Source organism: Acomys minous (genome assembly GCF_964271855.1).
Source record: "Acomys minous genome assembly, chromosome: 13".
Classification (NCBI taxonomy): Eukaryota; Metazoa; Chordata; class Mammalia; order Rodentia; family Muridae; genus Acomys; species Acomys minous.
The window spans coordinates 26080689-26098842 of NC_140495.1; the positions used below are offsets into that span (position 1 = coordinate 26080689).

Consider the following 18154-nt stretch of genomic DNA (forward strand, 5'->3'; position numbering starts at 1 on the left):
CAGAGAAGCCAAAACTTCCATACCAAGGCCCAGTGTCTCTGTCTTCCTGCTGCCTGCTGATCTGTGTGTAAAGCTCTCAGCTTCCTCTCCAGCATGTCTGCCTGCGTATTTGCGTGCTTCTGGCCATAGTGATAATGGACTAGACCTATGGACCTGTAAGCCAGCCCCAGCTAAATGTTTTTCTTTACAAGCATTGCCATCGGGGCTGGGGAGATTGCCTAGTGGTCAGGAGCATTGGCTGCTACTCCAAAAGACGCGGGTTCAATTCCCAGCATCCACATAGCAGCTCAAAACTGTCCGTAGCTCTTGTTCCAGGGGATCTGACACCTTCACACAGACATACATGCTGGCAAAGCATCACCTATGCACGATAAGAAAAAAAGCATCACTCAGAGGAAGGATAGCAGCCTACCAAGAAGAGACTTGATACCCTATGAGCATATACAGGGGGAGGAGGTCCCCCTCAGTCACAGTCATAGGAGAGGGGAGTAGGGGGAAAATGGGAGGGAGGGAGGAATGGGAGGATACAAGGGATGGGATAACCATTGAGATGTAATATGAATAAATTAATAAAATTAAAGACAAACAAAAAGATAAAAGAAAAGAAAAGAAAAAAAGCATGTGCCAGCACACAGACACAAGATTTGCCATGGTTGTGATATCTTTTCACAGCAATAGAAACCTTAACTAAGACAATGATTTTTATAGCTGTGGGCCTTAATGGGTTTAATTGGGATTTAGTTTATTAATTATTACATGTGAGCCACAGTGCTGGGAGGAACATGGCAAAACATAATGCAGACAGTTATTCTAAGTGTCTTTCTCTGAGCCCTGCATGCTGCCAGGAATATCTGTAAGTTTTCTCATTCATTTTCTTGAATGTTAGAGCAGTAAGCTTAGAACTTGATCAAGCACAGATGCCAAAACCTTTCTCCAATTCATAAATGAAAAAAAAAAATGAGGCCAGGAAAAGTTTTGTAATTGTATTTAAATTTTTATGGTTTAAAAACTATTTGACAGAGGTGGCTGGAGACATGGCTCAGTGGCTTACAGCACTTGTTGCTCTTGCAAAGAACCTAGGTTTGATTCTCAGTACCTACAGAGTGGCTCATAACCATTCCAACTCCCATCCCAGAAGGCCCAGTGCCCCTTTCTGATCACTGCAGGCACTAGGCATGCTTGAGGTATGTGTACACACACACACACACACACACACACACACACACACACACACACACGCAAAATATCCATACAGACAAAAGAAAATAATCTATTTTTTAAAAGTCACTGAGGGGCTGCAGAGATGGCTCAGTAGACAGAGTATTTGCTGCCCAAGCATGAGAGCAGAGTTTAGACCTCTGAGAGCCTATGTGAGTGGGCACTCAAAAAAGTAGAGATGTGGGTTCCCTGGGGGCAAGCTAGGTAGCTGAGCCAGTTATACTGGCAAACTCTGCATTCAATTTAGAGCTTCAGTGAACAAGAGGGAGAGCAACTGAGGAAGCCTCAGGCCTTTATGCACATGTACAACTATGCACACACACATGTATGCACATATATGTAAATACACGTATACACACAGAGAGATACATGGCGGGGGCGGGGGGGAAGGCATTTGTACTTTAGAGTCTTAAGCTGCTGTAAGTTGAATGTTAAATGTCCCACAAAGGCCCATGTGCTGACTACTGAGTGGAATTTAGGAGGTGCAGCCTACTTGGGGGGATGTCTGGGGGTCTTCTGGTCACTGTAGGTGTAGAGCTGAAGGGGAAAGAAAACCCCCACCTGTTCTTGCTCACTTGCTCACCATGACGTGAGCAGTTTTGTTTTACCATACACCTCCCACCATAACATGCGGTTTCACCACAGGCCAGAAGCAGCAGGGCCAAACTGGCAGTGCCTGGAACCCCCAGAACCCAGTTTTCATAGAACAAGTCAAGTGACACTTGGATTTGTTGTAAGGAACTTGGAGTTGACTGGGAATTAAGAGATGGTTAAAGACTGTGCCACAGAAGCCTATGAGGATTCAGTTGAATCCAGGAAACTGTGGTTAAAAATACAATTAAGAAACAGCCTCGAGCCCCCAGTGATGTCACAGTAGCTAAAGCGCTGGTCTTGCAAGCATGAGGACCCAAATCTCAAAATAACAGGGGTGTGGTGTCGCGCTGATGCCAGCGATGGGAGGACGATGGAGACAGCTGCATTGCTGGGGTTCATGGGAAGGCAGACTGAGACAGGTGCATTCCTGGGGTTCATGGGAAGGCAGACTGAGACAGGTGCATTGCTGGGGTTCCTGGGAAGGCAGACTGAGACAGCTGCATTCCTGGGGTTCATGGGAAGGCAGACTGAGACAGGTGCATTCCTGGGGTTCCTGGGAAGGCAGACTGAGACAGGTGCATTCCTGGGGTTCATGGGAAGGCAGACTGAGACAGGTGCATTCCTGGGGTTCATGGGAAGATGACCTAGACAGCTGCATTCCTGGGGTTCACTGGCCAGCTATACTGGAGAAGCAATACACACACTAATGTTAACACATGCAGCTGTACAAACCTGAATACACACACACACACACACACACACACACACACACACACACACACACACACACACGAGAGAGAGGGGGGGGCGCATCCTAGACTAGCCCACAGAATAGGAAAAACCATTTGCAAACTATTTCTTAAAAAGGACTCGTTTCTAGAATCTATGAAGACTCATTTTGATAGCTCAGGAACAGAAAAGTTAATAACCCAAATAGATTTTCTTTAAAGAAGATATACAAGTTGGTGTGAGGTGGGGAGGTGGGGGGGTAAAGGCAAGTGATGACTCAGTCCCGATCCCAAGGACTCCATCGTCACGACAGGAGAGCACTGGCACCTCTGAGTTGTCCTGTGATTCACACCCCTCCCCCCCCCCCACATACAAATAAAACACAAATTTTAATGTGGTTACCAAACATGAGAAAAGATGCCCAAATTATTAACTGCCAGGAAATGCCAACCACAATCACCTATCTAGGGTGGCTGCAATATAAAGGACAGTAACAAACATTGCCGAGGACAGAGAAAATACGAAGGTTCGTACACTGTTGGTGGGGCTGTAAAACAGTTCAGCTTGTTGGGGGAAAAGAGTGTGGCAATTCCTTAGAATGTGAAACCTTCCATATGACCCAGCAATTCCTCTCCTAGTTATACACACGAGAGAGAATAAAATAAATATGCCCACATAAAAGCTTGTGTGTAAGAACAAATGACCGCAGACACATGCTGTTTGCTGCAGCCCTTCAGAGTCACCACCGCCATCACCACTGCCAAGTCCCTGCTGGGTTCCACTGCTCTGAGGGTTCTTAGTTAGGAAAGCCATGCCTCTGCCAAGAATTGCTGTTGTCTTCCTCGCCGCCACGCTGTGCTCAGGGCTCACCGGGGGCTTCCCGATACTGCTGCATGCTGAAAAGTACAGGGTCTTTCAAAATACCTGACTGTCCGGGTCACCCTGGAGACTGCTTTAACTGAGCTGAGCTATAGTCATTTGTACAGTCCTGGAGATTTTTCTCCATGCTTGTCCTTGGAACGCGGTGGGGCCTAACCACGTTGGAATAAGGGCTAATCATTTGCCTGGGGGATGTATCCTCGTTCTCCCCTTTTCCTCTCATTTATTACATAGTCTCCTTTTCTCCCTCCTACTCAGTTTCGTTACCGTTATTTAGGATGAGTGTGTGGCTTCTTCTTGTTCTCGCGAGATGTAACCTCCCTGCTGCAAACGGAAGAGGATGCCCTGGTACAACCTAGAGCTTCGGGGTTCCGTTTTCTTTTTAGTTAAAGTCTCCTTGATCAAAGGGACACCCTTGGACTCAGGAAAGTCAGAAGTCGGTCAGTCCCCATGGGGGCGTGGGGTGCAGCCTGGCTCTCTGCCTGCAGGACCACCGGGCTTTGTAGACGGCCCACGCTGACTGAGGATCTGCTGCCTTCGTCGTTTCCTTGATAGCTTAGCATCTCTCAGCTAAGGAAGTCAAATTCCAGCCTCTCCATGGGCCACGTAGGTTTCAGAGTCTACGAAGGTGCTGTCTGCGTCTAATGCGTCTTCGTTCGGTGGAGAGGCTGAGGGAAAATAGCCAGCGCACCATTTCTCCATTAGCTTTCAGAGACAGAGAGAACCGAAGGGCGGTCCTTTTCACGTGTGAAGCCTGGGTTTCAAAAAGGTATTCCGTTATCTTCTTGTGAAAATGACCCCCCCCCCCAAAATGTCACTAGGCTTAGAGGGCCTTGGTTTAGAGGCTGAACCGACGAAGTTGTACGTGTGGGGGTTGTGTGGCATTTATGCGGATGGTAGCTGTGCATTTGGGATCAGATACTTCTTGTGTTACGACCGGAAATAAAATCAGAAGATGGAAATACATTTCTGTTCAAAGATGAATGGCCAGTAAACATCCTGGTTGGTAAAATTTTTAAATAGCATGTAACTGACAGCCATATTATCAATGGGGTTATGGCCCATTTGACTGACTGCAGAGAGCCGCAGAAGCATGCACATACATTTGCATTATGCATAGTGTCTTGCTGTATATTTAACCTAAGGGAATGTCCATAATGTGCGCAATACAACGCACAGGCCATGGCCCATTTGCTTCTGGATCCATTCTTCATGCTTCTCCTGATGGCTCTGCATTTGCAGAAAGGTTTCCCAGGCTTCCTGCAGGCCAGGGAGGCTCTAGCTAGACTCAGTCCATGAGAGCCACTGGGGGAAGGGAGGGAGGGAAAGGCCCGGTCGTGTCTTACTAAGCCATGAGTGGCTCCAGCCAGCAAAACCTACCCTGACAGCTGCTCTCAGCGACTCCAGTGGACCCCTCTGATCGGTCCTGTCATGCACACTGGGAGTGACTCACTGCTGCCACTAGTCTGAGCTTCTCTTGCTTCTCTCTCATCTGTGTGACCAATTTTCCACTTTAAATTCCGTCTTGACGACGTGCATAGTGATCACGGCTGCTCTGATGAAATGGTGACTGGCACATATCTGACGAGTACGACCCTCGGCCTGTGGAAGTACAACAGTTTTTTTTTTTTTTTTATTGCAGCATTAGGTGGAAAAGAGACAAATAATGCTGGGAAAGGCGGCAGAAGTGCTGATTTGGTGGGTGATTGGTTTCTTTCTTTCTTTAAAAAAAAAAAAAAAGACTTATTTATTATTTATCCATATTCTGGCCCCAGGTGTGCCTGCTGGCCAGAAGAAGGCACCAGATCTCATTGTAGATGATTGTGAGCCACCGTGTGGTTGCTGGGAATTGAACTCCGGACCTTTGGAAGAACAGACAGTGTTCTTAACCCCTGAGCCATCTCTCCAGCCAGAGACTGGTTTCTAAAGCCACAGGGGATCCCTGTCTTCTCCTCAACTTCTCCAGAGAGTTAGAGTACTTGCAGTAGTCCAAAGCACTTCTAAATCCCCACCCTATCAGTCAGGATGCACAGCTTGACCTGATGGACATCCTGAGGCTGGATACTGCCCGATTTTCTGATTATAGGCTCCATCATGTAGCAGACTGCAGACAACTTTCTAACTCTTGAGAGTTCTGAGAATACAGGTGCCAGGTGCCAGGTGCCAGGTGCCAGGTGCCCGCTGGGGGGAGGGGCCCTAGTGCCTCCGCTGACCTGTGGCTCTTTGATGAGCTCTAAGCACACCGAATACGGATAATTACCCAGAATGATTTATTTCTTATAATGACTTTTTTTTTTAAAGCATGGACAGCTGTTATCATATCTCTTAATTAGGGATGTAGTTACCAATTTACTATTATTTCTGGCTAGCTGGTTGAAGGGTAGGTCTTCATTTGTTGAAGTTATAGTTAGTCAACTGCCAGTACATCCTCCTCATCCCCCAACAGGGTTTCTCTGTGTGATCTTGGCTGTCCTGGACTGGCTCTGTAGACCAGGCTGGCCTCGAACTCACAGAGATCCACCTGCCTGCACCACCCTGAGTGCTGGGGTTACAGGCGTGCACCAGTTCACCCAGCTGACAGGAAATATTTTAAATGCCTAGATGCTCATGAATGCCGCTATCTTTTATCCAGCATGTTCCTATTGCAAGCACAATGGTGAATTAGAAGCCAGTGAATGGCTCTTAATCAGAACGGAATTAGTACTCCATTTTCGAGGAAGAAGGTACATCCATTCAGGAGCTAGTGTGCATACTGACCTCCTGCAGTGGCACGGAGGAATGATCCCATAACAGCTACAGTAAAAGGGATGCTCACTGAGGACTTCAGATCCTGGCAGTGATGATATCCTCCTCGTAAACCATTTGTTTCCACCCCTCCTTGTATCATCCTGCTTGAACCTTTGCCTAAAAACCTTTCTGCTGCTAATTGCAAACTCAGAAAGACTGTATCTAGTGGGGGGGGGGTTGGGTTTTCATTCGTAGACAATCTCTAAAGGGCTCTCAACTAAAGCAGGTCACCTGGGCTGGGACCACCTTGCCTCATCTTATGGAAATGCCAAGGACCTACAGCTTCAAGAAAAAAAAAAACCGTGAAAGAGCTAGGACTTCAAACGTGGGACCCCGGAGCTGTACCTACCCAGAGAGTAAATTAAGTATTTGGTGAAGGATGGCAGATTAAACGTGCTTGATTTCTCCTAACCAAGATGACACTAAAATAATAAAGCAAAGGCCTTTGGGAAATGATACGCACGGAGCATTGAGAAGGAGAGTTACAGCCGAGGAATGGCTTCAAAGAACGTCTGGAGGTGGACGGTGGACAGAAAGAAGGATGCCAAGCCTGCATTGTGTGAGTCAGGCTCGGAGGCTAAAACCCAGAGCGGCTTTCACCGTAAAACCTGTGGGAGCCCAGGCGATCTGTAAACATCAGCCGGAGTGAACGACGGAGCCGGCTCCACCATGATTAGTAACGCCGCACAGAGGAGCAGCTGACCTCTTGACAACCACTTGGCAGCCAGACAGGACTCTTTCTACTTCCGTGCACCCAGCCAGATGGAGAGGGGGAGCCTCAAACACCTCGCTCTCCTCTCGAAGATAAGACTCCTTATGCCGGTGTGTGAAGTTCCCTCTTCAATGTCTGGGTCTTTATCTACTTATCAAAGTAAAAGCAGCAAGAGATTTTTTTTTCGTGACAATGTGACAAGTACATCATGCATTCACTTGCTTACTAAAGTGAGTCTAGAGTAGCCAGTGGCTGGACCCGAGGAGTCCCAACATATTAGGTCCGTCCATTAGCCCCGAAAGTGGTGGAAAGGTACTAATGGGGATGGAGGGAATTCTGGGAAGATTAGATGAAGCACTCAGCTCTTTCAGACCTGACCGGAACCTTCGGTAAAGGAGAAAAGTATGCTGCACATGCATAATTCAGCCAGCTCCATCAATCTGTGGGCTGCCTCCGGCTTCATTCTGCAAGAGTTCTCTGGAGGAGTCCTTTATCACTAGAGAGGGGGAGCCAGTTCTCGTGAGAAGGTTGCTCCTCGGTGCCTGACATAAGGAAATTGCTTCCACTTAATAAAGGTGATCTGGTGACTTCAGCTTCGGGACAGAGACTGGAGACTCTCGGGCACCATTGAGGGACCTGGAATGATGTTGTAAAGACTGATGGTAAAATATCTTAGTTAGATCGGGCGTGGTGGCCCATGCCTTTAATCCCAGCACTCGGGAGGCAGAGGCGGGCTGATTGCTGTGAGTTCGAGAACAGCCTGGTCTACAAAGGGAGTCCAGGACAGCCAAGACTATACAGAGAGACCTTGTCTCGAAAAACCAAAAAACCAAAACCAATACCAAAACCAAAACAACAACAACAAACCTTAGTCTTATCTTTGTCTTTAGTCTGAAAAGGGTTGGATAAACTTTGGCCGAACATCCTTATGTCACTTGTTTTTTGTTTGTTTTTTGAGACAGGGTCTCTCTGTGTAGCCCTGGCTGTCCCTGAACTCACTTTGTAGATCAGGCTGTCCTCGAACTCACAGAGATACACCTGCCTTTGCCCCCTAAGTGCTGGGATTAAAGGCATGCACCACCACTGGCCGGTGTCACTTGTTTTTTAGACAATGGCGTGCTTACATGCAGAATAGGACAGGAGTCTGGCCTTTGATCCAGAGTAAAGAAGATAAGAAATGAAAAAAGAAAGACGGAGCTTTTTTGTGCCCCTTTTAGTTGCCTTGTAGGCTCAAGTGAGGAGGTAGTGATTTTCAGCAAAAGCAGGACCTGTTATCCTTAGCCTGATTCATACAGAAAGTAAGAAGTGAAGAGAATCACCACATAGGAAAGCTGTCAATCAACAAGCCCCACCCAAGCACAAAAGAAAGTGTAGCTGAATTAGAGCCACCTTACCTCAATAAAAACAACTGAAGGGATGAGGAGTGGCTGGAGAGATGGCTCAGAGGTTAAGAGCACCGCCTGCTCTTCCAGAGGTCCTGAGTTCAATTCCCAGCCACCATACGGTGGCTCACAACCATCGATAATGTGATCTGATGCCTTCTTCTGGCGGACAGGTATACATGCAGGCAGAGCATGGTATACATAATAATAAATAAATAAAAAACAAAAATAACTGAAGGGTCTCAATTTGTGGGTCATGACCCCTCTAGGGTGGTCACACAATCCTTTCACAGGGGTCACCTTGGACCATTGGAAAACGCAGATATTTACAATGTGAGTCATAACAGTAATTACAGTGTGATTCATAACAGTAGCAAACTTGCAATTATGAAGTAGCAGTGAAACAATTTTATGGTTGGGGGTCACCACAATATGAGGAACTGTATTAAAGGGTCTCAGCATTAGGAAGGTTGAGAACCATGGGGCTGGAGTGACAGCTCAGTGGTTAGGAATATTGATTACTCTCCTAGGGGACCCAAGTTCAATTCTCAGCACCCATTTGGTGGCTCAAAAATATCTGTAATTTCATGTCTATGGGGATTCTCAGGCCCTCTTCTGGCCTCTGCAGGCACTGTGCACATGTGGTGCACTTACACAAATACAGGCAAAACATTAAAACACATAAAGACAAATCTCTCTCTCTTTTTTTTTTTAAGTAACAGAAATGACCATGTATTTGAGGAAGGACCACAACATTTAAAAAATGGGTAAAAAGGAACATATAACCACAAACACAAAGATGACTTAAATGAAAAGTAGAAACAGGAAACAGAAGAAACTTCCAGTGAACATCCTCAGAGAAACTTAAGAAGACACTGTACCATAAAAGAACAGGATGGAATGAAAAAAGAATAATTAGGAAACTGAAGACTCCTTATGGATAAATAGCACATTTGTGGAGTTGGGAGACAGTTCAGCGGGTAAAACGGCTTTCTGAACAAGTGTGAAGGACTGAGCTTGGAGCCCCAGCAGCCTTGTAAAGCAGAGCATACCTTATGTCTCCCACATGTTTAACACTAGCACTGGTCCAGGGGTGGGGAGAGATGTTGACACAAGGGTTGCAGGGGCTTGCTTGCAGCAGCCTGGACAAAACCAGGCTAGCCCCGGGTTCCGTGAGAGGTACTGCCACAGGGTGATGAGGTGGGAAGTGCTCGAGCAAGGCATCTGTAGTCCTCGTCTCATCTCCACATGTGAAACACACACACACACACACACACACACACACACACACACACACACACACACACACACACACGTGCTTGGACACAGAGGTTATTGTGACTGTGAAAACCTGCTGTGTAGAGTGGTGGCAGAGTCATTCAGATTTAGCTTCCTCCTAAAGGCTCTTTAGACTTTTCCTTCCCTGGAGTCTGCATTTGCCGTTGTGAGAACCTTTACATGACTCTAGCCCTCGGGTTTATATAGCAGGCATTGTGCCAAGTCCTCTGTGCATCTGAGACCTACCTTGCTCAATTTGGGCAAACTGCTCTTGAAACCCAGGGTCTTCCCCAGATCTGACTGCTTCTGTGAGCCTAATTTTGTTCTTTTTAATTTTACTTCTATTATTTGCTGATATAGGACCTCAAAAAAAACTTCAGGGAGGGAGGGAGGGAGGGAAAGAGAGAGAGAGAGAGAGAGAGAGAGAGAGAGAGAGAGAGAGAGAGAGACGTGTAGGTAAATTTTCCTTGACCTCAGGGTCAATTATATGTAACTAATATCTTGGTTAAGGGTGTTGTGGTAGTTTGAATAATAATGACCCCCAAATGCTCATATATTTGAATTCTAGATTCCTGTTGGTGGAACTGTTTGGGAAAGATTGAGAGGTGTGGCTTTGTGGGAGAGGTGTGTCACTGAGGGTAGACTTTGATTTTCAAAAGCCACACCATTCCCAGCTGACTCATTCTCTCTCTGCCACACCATGCCTCTCTCTGTCTCTCTGTCTCTCTGTCTCTCTCTGTCTCTGTCTCTGTCTGTCTCTCTCTGTCTCTCTGTCTCTCTCTCTGTCTCTCTCTCTGTCTCTCTCTCTCTCTCTCTGTCTCTCTCTCTCTCTCTCTGCTGGCATGCTCCCCACCGTGATGGTCATGGACTCACCTTCTAAACTGTGAGCCTCAAATTAAATGCTTTCTCTTTTAAATTTCCTTGGTCGTGGTGTTTTGTCACAGCAAACACTCTGATTCTGGCCTCCAGCACCCATGTAAAAGTTGTATGGGTGGTACATGTCTGCACCCCAGTGGTGGGGCTGGGGGGAGATAGATGGGTCCTGGGCGCTTACTGGTTAGCCAGCTTAGCAGAAAGGATGACCTCCATTGGAGATCTTGTCTCAAAAAAATCATAAAATGAAGAGCCATAGGGGGAGAAGCTCAAAGTTGACCTCTGGCTTCTACACATGAACACACACGCACCCATCACACACACACACACACACACACACACACACACACACACACACATCACACACACACACACACACACACGCACCCATCTCACACACACACACACACACACACACACACACACACACACACACACGCACCCATCACACACACACACACACATCACACACACACATACACACACACACACCCATCACACACACACACCCACACACACACACGCACGCACGCACCCATCACACACACACATGCACCCATCACACACACGCGCGCGCGCACACACACACACACACACACACACACTTATGCCTGGCAAGACTTTTAGGTTTAGAAATACAGAAAATGTCCTTGCTTTTACTTTCTAATTCCATGGATAATAATTACATATGTTAGATAGCAAGTGATAAAGAAATAAATCAGGGGAAATGAGGGGACCACGGAGAGTGTGATGCCTTTTTGTTCTTTTAGATTTTTTTAAAAAAAATGTTTGTGTGTATGAGCACTTTGCCTGCATATATGTCTGCTGAGCACATGCCTGCCTGGTACTGGGAATTGAAGCCAGGTCCTTTGTGAAAAGACAAATGTTCTTCACCTCTGAGGCAATTGTCAACTTGACCACATCTGGGATTAACTAACACCCAAGCAGCTGGGTACACCTGTGAGGGACTTTGTTCTTAATTAAACCATTTGAAGTGGGAAGACCCAGTTTTACTCCAGATCTTTTGAGGTGGGGAAATCCACCTTTAGTCTAAGTCACAGCTTCTGGTGGCAACCTATAAAAGGGACGTGCAAAAAGGGCACTTCTGCTCTTTACCTGCTTGCTCTCAGCCTCGCTGGCGTGTTCATCCTCCACTGGCTTTAGAGCCTGCTACTTCAGGATTCGGGGGTACACTAAAGACCAGCTGACACGCCCAGCCTTGTGGACTTAACAACTACTGGATGCTTGGACTTGCTGCTGGTAGACAGCCACTGTCGGACTAGCTGGGCCACAGACTACAAGCCAGATTCTTTCTATCAGTTCTGTTCCCCTAGAGGACCCTGATCAATACAATGGGGGGGTACCATTTAATTCAGAGACTTGAATGGAGTATGGGAGGGATCGCTTGGTTAGCTGGGAATACACACATACACACACACACACACATGCACACACGCACACGCACACACACAAGGTATGTGTAGATTATGGAAAGGCCAATTGATAACTGGAACCCTCAGACTCAGAACTCTGTATAAGAATCAGTGAGATTCGGCATGTTTAGAGTGAACATATGCAGATGAAAAGGTAGATGGGAGAATTTCAAGCCCAAGGGAAAATATATCAAAAAGTGAGAATGGCACAAACGGTCCCCTAAAAGGAAGGTTACCTAGACTGGCAGAGGAACAGCGTGAAACTGGGGTGAGGAGGGTGAACATGGGTGAGAAAAGCCGGGAAGGAACCTAAAGCGAAATGGATTCCAGACATGAGATATGAAATAGGGAGAAGAACAGAGAACAAACAAAATGCACCATCTTCCCCACAACGTGAACAGAGTCTGCATCCTCCCGGGGGAAGCAGGGCCACACTGAACAAGGCCATTCTGCATCCTCCGTGGAAGCGTGGCCACACTGAACAAGGCCATTCTGCATCCTCTGTGGAAGCGTGGCCACACTGAACAAGGCCATTCTGCATCCTCCGTGGAAGCGTGGCCACACTGAACAAGGCCATTCTGCATCCTCTGTGGAAGCGTGGTCACACTGAACAAGGCCATTCTGCATCCTCCGTGGAAGCGTGGCCACACTGAACAAGGCCATTCTGCATCCTCTGTGGAAGCGTGGCCACACTGAACAAGGCCGTTCGCTGCTGCGCTCATTGGAGTCACAGCCCGGACAGTCCCAGTTTTCTTCCTGTGTCCGTGAGAAATATCACAACCAAAAGCAACTTTGGGAAGGAACAGCTTACTTCAGCTTACAAGTGACACGCCATCACTGAGGGAAGCCAGGTCAGGAGCTCGAGGCAGGAGCCTGGAGGCAGGAACTGAAGCAGAGACCGGGGAGGAGTGCTGCTTACCGGCTGGCTTTCCGCCATGTCCAGCCACCCTCTTTCTTATGCAGTCCAGCCTTCGGCCTCCAGCCCAGTTCTCAAGCCTCTCTCTCTTCTCAGGGGATGCTAAACCCTTGGCTTGAGGCTGACCTCCACCCTCAGGCAAACCAGAGAGCCTTCTTCCAACCCACACATTCCAGAAGGTAGAGAAAGATGTGGAGTTCTAGAATCGTCTTACTAAAATGAATGATCTCTCTTTTTACTAACCAAAATACAAAAGTTGACACTGAAAGAAATCTGCAAACACATCACCTCCAAAAGCAACCAGTGTCTGTTTCACTGAAAGAAGGGGCAGTGGGGACGGGAACCAGGAAAAGAAAAGAAAAAGAACACGATTGAGCTACCACTGTTTGTGCACATCTGTCTCACACCTGTCTTTACCATTAGACTTACAGAAACGGTGGCACACTTTGTTCAAGCCGGATCCTTTCATACAAGCCTTAGCAGACATAAACGCGTTAGTGAATATGTGAACACATGACCTTGGCTTTGAGGCTTTCGGAGGTGTCCTGTGACAGTCCTGGCTCACTCGTGTTTCCAGCAGCTCTGGTGCTTTCTTGGAAACTGTCCAGGGCTCCACTAGTCTTAAGGACACCGCTGTTGCTCTTCCTGCGAGTGTGACCAAACAGAACAACAGGCCCATCACCCAGCGTCTGCAGCAATCTGCAGCCTCTTTATGAAGTCAATACTGTCTGAGCTTATTCCAAATTCCTTCAACCCACACCAGGACTTCTCACCATGTGGCCAGGCTTGTTGGTTTCATACATCAATATTTCCTTTATTCCCTTTTGCTAATGATGTAAATTAAATTACATCAAAGCATAAACTATTTTAGAAGTTTCCATGCCCAGTACGCCCAATGCTTGCAGCTCAAAGTCAACTTCTAAGAACATATCATAAGCACTAGTGCAAAGAAAGCATCCCTAACCCACAGAGCTGCTAACAGTTAGTGTCTCCCACAGGGGCTCTCTACCAGTCCTCTCCTCTCAGTGTGCAATCCTTACGCAGAAATCCTAGCTTCCTCATGAGAAAGCCTCTCTGCCCAACACTAAAATCCATTTTATGCCCCAGGTCCAACTCCATAGTTTTCTATTGCTTTTGTCTTCCACAGGCTGCCTTACAGTCAGGTAGTGGCCACTCTGATCTCTACTCCTTTGTCTTTTCCTGGATCATCCCCTCCGGTGGGGACCTTTTGAAGTTAGACTAAATGTATTTTGCATTATAATATGGCTACAAGCCTACAGGGGCCACGGAGTAGAATGGGGCGGTTTGAATGAGGTTATTTTCCACAGGCTCATATAGTTGAAAGCATGGTTCCCAGTTACTGGCACTGTTTAGGAAGGCTTAGGAGGTGTGGTTTTGCTGGGGGAGGGGGGCGGTGATACTTTGAGAATTTCAAGACTTCTTCCCCCCAAGAGAGGATTTCTCTGTGTAGCCTTGGCTGTCCTAGACTCGCTTTGTAGACCAGGCTGGCCTTGAACTCACAGAGATCCACCTGTCTGTACCTCCCCAAGTGCTGGGATTACAGGCGTGCACCCCTGCGCCCAGCTGAGAATGTAAAGACTTTTGCCATTTCAAATTAGTCATCTCTGTTTCCTGCTTTCTGTTTAAGATGTGAGCTCTTAGCTGCTTCAGCATCCATCCATGCCTGCCTCCTGCCGTGTTTCCCCACCATGATGGTGACGGCCTCTTAGCCCTCTGGAACCGTAAGTCCAAATAAACCCTTCCTTCTATAGAGTGCCTCAGTCATGGTATTTATCATAGCATCAAGAAAGTAACTAGAATAAAAACAAAACAAGCAAATGATACCGAGACAGGATCAGTATGCCATATAAAAGCACCTGTTTCCAAGCATATAACTCGGTATAACTCAATGGCTTTTAGAATAGTCACAGACCTCAATGATCATAACCACAGTGAATTTTAGAACATCTTTACCACCTCAAAAAGAAGCCTCAAACCTTTTAGCTGTCGTCTTCCCAAGTCCCCGTCTCATCCTAGCCCTAAGAAGTTGCCACTCTATTTTCTTCTCTATAAATTTTGCTGTTCTGGACATCTCATGTATGGCATGGTATATCACTATAGTTCAAGCTAGAATTCTCCAAACCAGCTCAGCTGAGAGAAGGGTGCGAGTGGGGCGATGGGCTGGGAGGCCAATGAGACCAATGAGGAGAACAGTCAGTAACTGTTCTGAGGTCACATGAGTGCTCGGCGATGAATCCCTTGGCTGTGAATAAGAAAATTGAGCCACAACGGCTTAAACAACAGAGGCATGCTGTCTTGTCAGGAGATCTGGAGATAGGTTGCTCTGACATTGGACCATGACTCACCATGTGACCAGGACCTCTGTAGGTCTCTCCATTAACTCAGTGTACAGGTGTTTATGCCTAGGGTTCCCCTATCTTTGTTGCAAGATGCTGTTGCTCTCCAAGGCATCATCTCAATATAATTGATTGCAGAAGCATGCAACTGAAGAGAAGGAATCGTTTTCTGCATAACCTAATAGACCTCTTATTACGTGCCCCCGTCCTGGACCACAGTGCATTTCTATGCCTTGGCTGCAGGGCAGGATAAGAAAGGACACCTCTGCCATTGTCAGCACCTATGAAGCTGTGAGCACGGCCAGCAAGAAAGAAAAGAAGGCTGGGCATAAGATGCTATTTGTTGCAAGGGACAAAGAGGCCCCATAATAACCCGTCTTCAGCCCTGCAAAAGCAGTCTTTCCTGAAGATGGGCATTGCTAACAGAATCAAATGCCACCGTGAAGACAAGAAAATGAAGGCCCAAAGGACCTGTGACGCTATGTGCTTTATAAGGTCATCAGTAACCTCCAACTGTCATTCTAGTCACAGAGGAGAAGACACTGTCAGATCACAGAGCGAGAAGAGAGGAACGGAAGACGGGAACGCTTAGAGCCAAGCACGGAAGAGCAGTTTGGCACCGCATTCAGATGAGGCATGTTTTACAGGAAGAAAACTTGCTTACATACTCACTCCCATAATAATCATAAGGTATAAAAAGTGGAACAAAATAAATACAACAATACAAATTCATTTCCAAACTATAAATATATTTGTTTAACATGGAAGGTCAAAGAAATAAAACCTAGAGTCCATTAAGGGAAGTGACTACATACAAACTTAATACATGGCTCATTTAAATATATGTATTACATTTAAAGTCAAAAGACCAGAGAGGACAGAATGTATTTTCAATTACATATCTTTCATGTGCCCAAATAGTCTTAATAGTAAAAAGAATCTACAAACTGATAAGGGACAAACAAAGATAAGGAGGGACAAACAAACAAAAAAAGACACACAAATGGTCTCTAAACGTATAAAAACTCTGTTCAAATCGATCTACATTTCATACGCTTAGAGCTTTCCATTCAAACACTTCTACAGCATTAGCACTTAGTGAGGGCTTCCCAATCCAGCCACTTTCCTCACCCGCATATGAACTCACTCCGTTCCTACAGCAGCTCTTATGGTGGGACTTTATTACCGCCTCTTCACAGGTGAGAAGAGTGTCAAAATTCTCAGCCACAGCATCGTAGCCCACACATTAGTCCGCAGGCAGCAGACTCTCTCCCTCGGCGAGCTTCACTTCAGAGCCTGTGGTCCAAAGTACTAGACATAAACCTAGTCATAAAACTGCCACATAAACCCATCAGGCTTGTGAAGCTAAAAATATGACCGTATCCAGTGACACCTAAAATGACAGGGAAGACTTCGACTTTGACAGGGAGTATGGCTTATTTCAGTTTTGGAGGAAATTATCTATTTAAAATTTAAAGTATGTTTTTAAGAACAAATTTTTATTTTTTACAAAAAAAGCCCTATCGTTTGATAGTGTATTCAACAGAAATTAAAACATGAAAGGACATTTACTAAAGAGTGTTTGGCAGATATATATATATATATATATATATATATATATATATATATATAGATATAGATATATAGATATAGATAGATAGATAGATATAGATATAGATATAGATATATATGTAGACAGATAGACAGATAGATAAATTTATCTCCAAGAAATAAACCTAGTTTTCAGTCGCAACTGTTGATTAGTCACACCAAGATGTATTACTCTCAATATCAGTCAGTCTTGTTCCATCAAAATATTCTTTATGGGTCAGAGAGAGAGAGAGAGAGAGAGAGAGAGAGAGAGAGAGAGAGGTTAGAGGCACTGGCTGCTTTTCTACAGCGTCCAAGTTCAATTCCTAGCACCCACATGGTAGCTCACAAATCTCTGTAACTCTAGTTACAAGGAGATCTGATGGCCTCTTCTGCTTCAGCCTGCAACTCATTGGTACATAGATCTACACGCAAACAAAATACCCATACCATAAAATAAGAAAAATACATATTAAATTTTTTATTTCAGGTTTATATAAATTTACTATAACTCCCACCTCCCCAATCAACAGAAAGACGATATTACATTGTTTCTTATAAGCAGGGTTTTTTTTTTTTTCCTGTTCTTTTCTTCTTTAAAGTTTTTTTTTTTTTAAGAGAAGCTTTCACTGGGTATCCCAGGCTGCTCTACAACTCACTATGTAGATCAGACTGACCTTATAAGTATGGTAATCCTCCTGCCTTCCAAGTGTGTGAGCTACCAATCACTCACCTTTTGCCATAAAATAATAAATGTGACAAAATAATGTTTTTAAATTTCTAGTTAGCACTCCCTACAGAAGGTTATAATCCTGAGCCAAACTCTCCACACAGCGAGATGCCAGAAATACACCATCCAATTCTGTGTCTTTAATGCCCGTCGGGGATCATCTTGACTCCACGGGGCTGAGCATCCTAGCAACCTGAAACCGTATGGAAAGAGCACATCGTTGATCTGAAGGGATATTCATTCAGTGAGATGTGAGAGTGTTGTAAAGTGTTATTGATTCCAACAGTCAAAGCCTCCCTTGTATGCACTTCAACGCTTTTTTCAGTATGTGCACAGAGAAAAGGTGGGCATCTTAGCCAAAGGATGTTGCCATTTTGGTCAAAATAGTCTCCAGCTGGCATTTTAATATAGTTCAATGTCATGAATTCTCAAGGATGCTAATATGAATTATAGAAAGGGATGAGGAAAAAGGAATTCTTGTATTATATTGCTTTTATTTAGCAGTGTGTATTGCTGGGTTACTTTTGGATTTCTAACAATTCGAATACAAATTTGTAAGAGCTTTTTGTTGGCTGGCTGGTTGGTTGCTTTTGATTTCTTGAGACAGGATTTCTCTGTGTAGCCTTGGATGTCCTGGAATTCACTTTGTAGACCAGGCTGGCCTCGAACTCAGAGA

General features: G+C 45.7%; 1 long non-coding RNA gene across 1 annotated transcript in view; it reads right to left on the reverse strand.

Moving 5' to 3' along the window:
* Window positions 1-1597: 1597 nt before the first annotated feature.
* Window positions 1598-18154, reverse strand: part of LOC311580318 — a 59921-nt gene continuing 43364 nt past the window's right edge. The window contains exon 4 of the long non-coding RNA XR_014773425.1: window positions 1598-5022. This is a non-coding gene — a long non-coding RNA (uncharacterized lncRNA). The remainder of the gene's footprint in view (window positions 5023-18154) is intronic.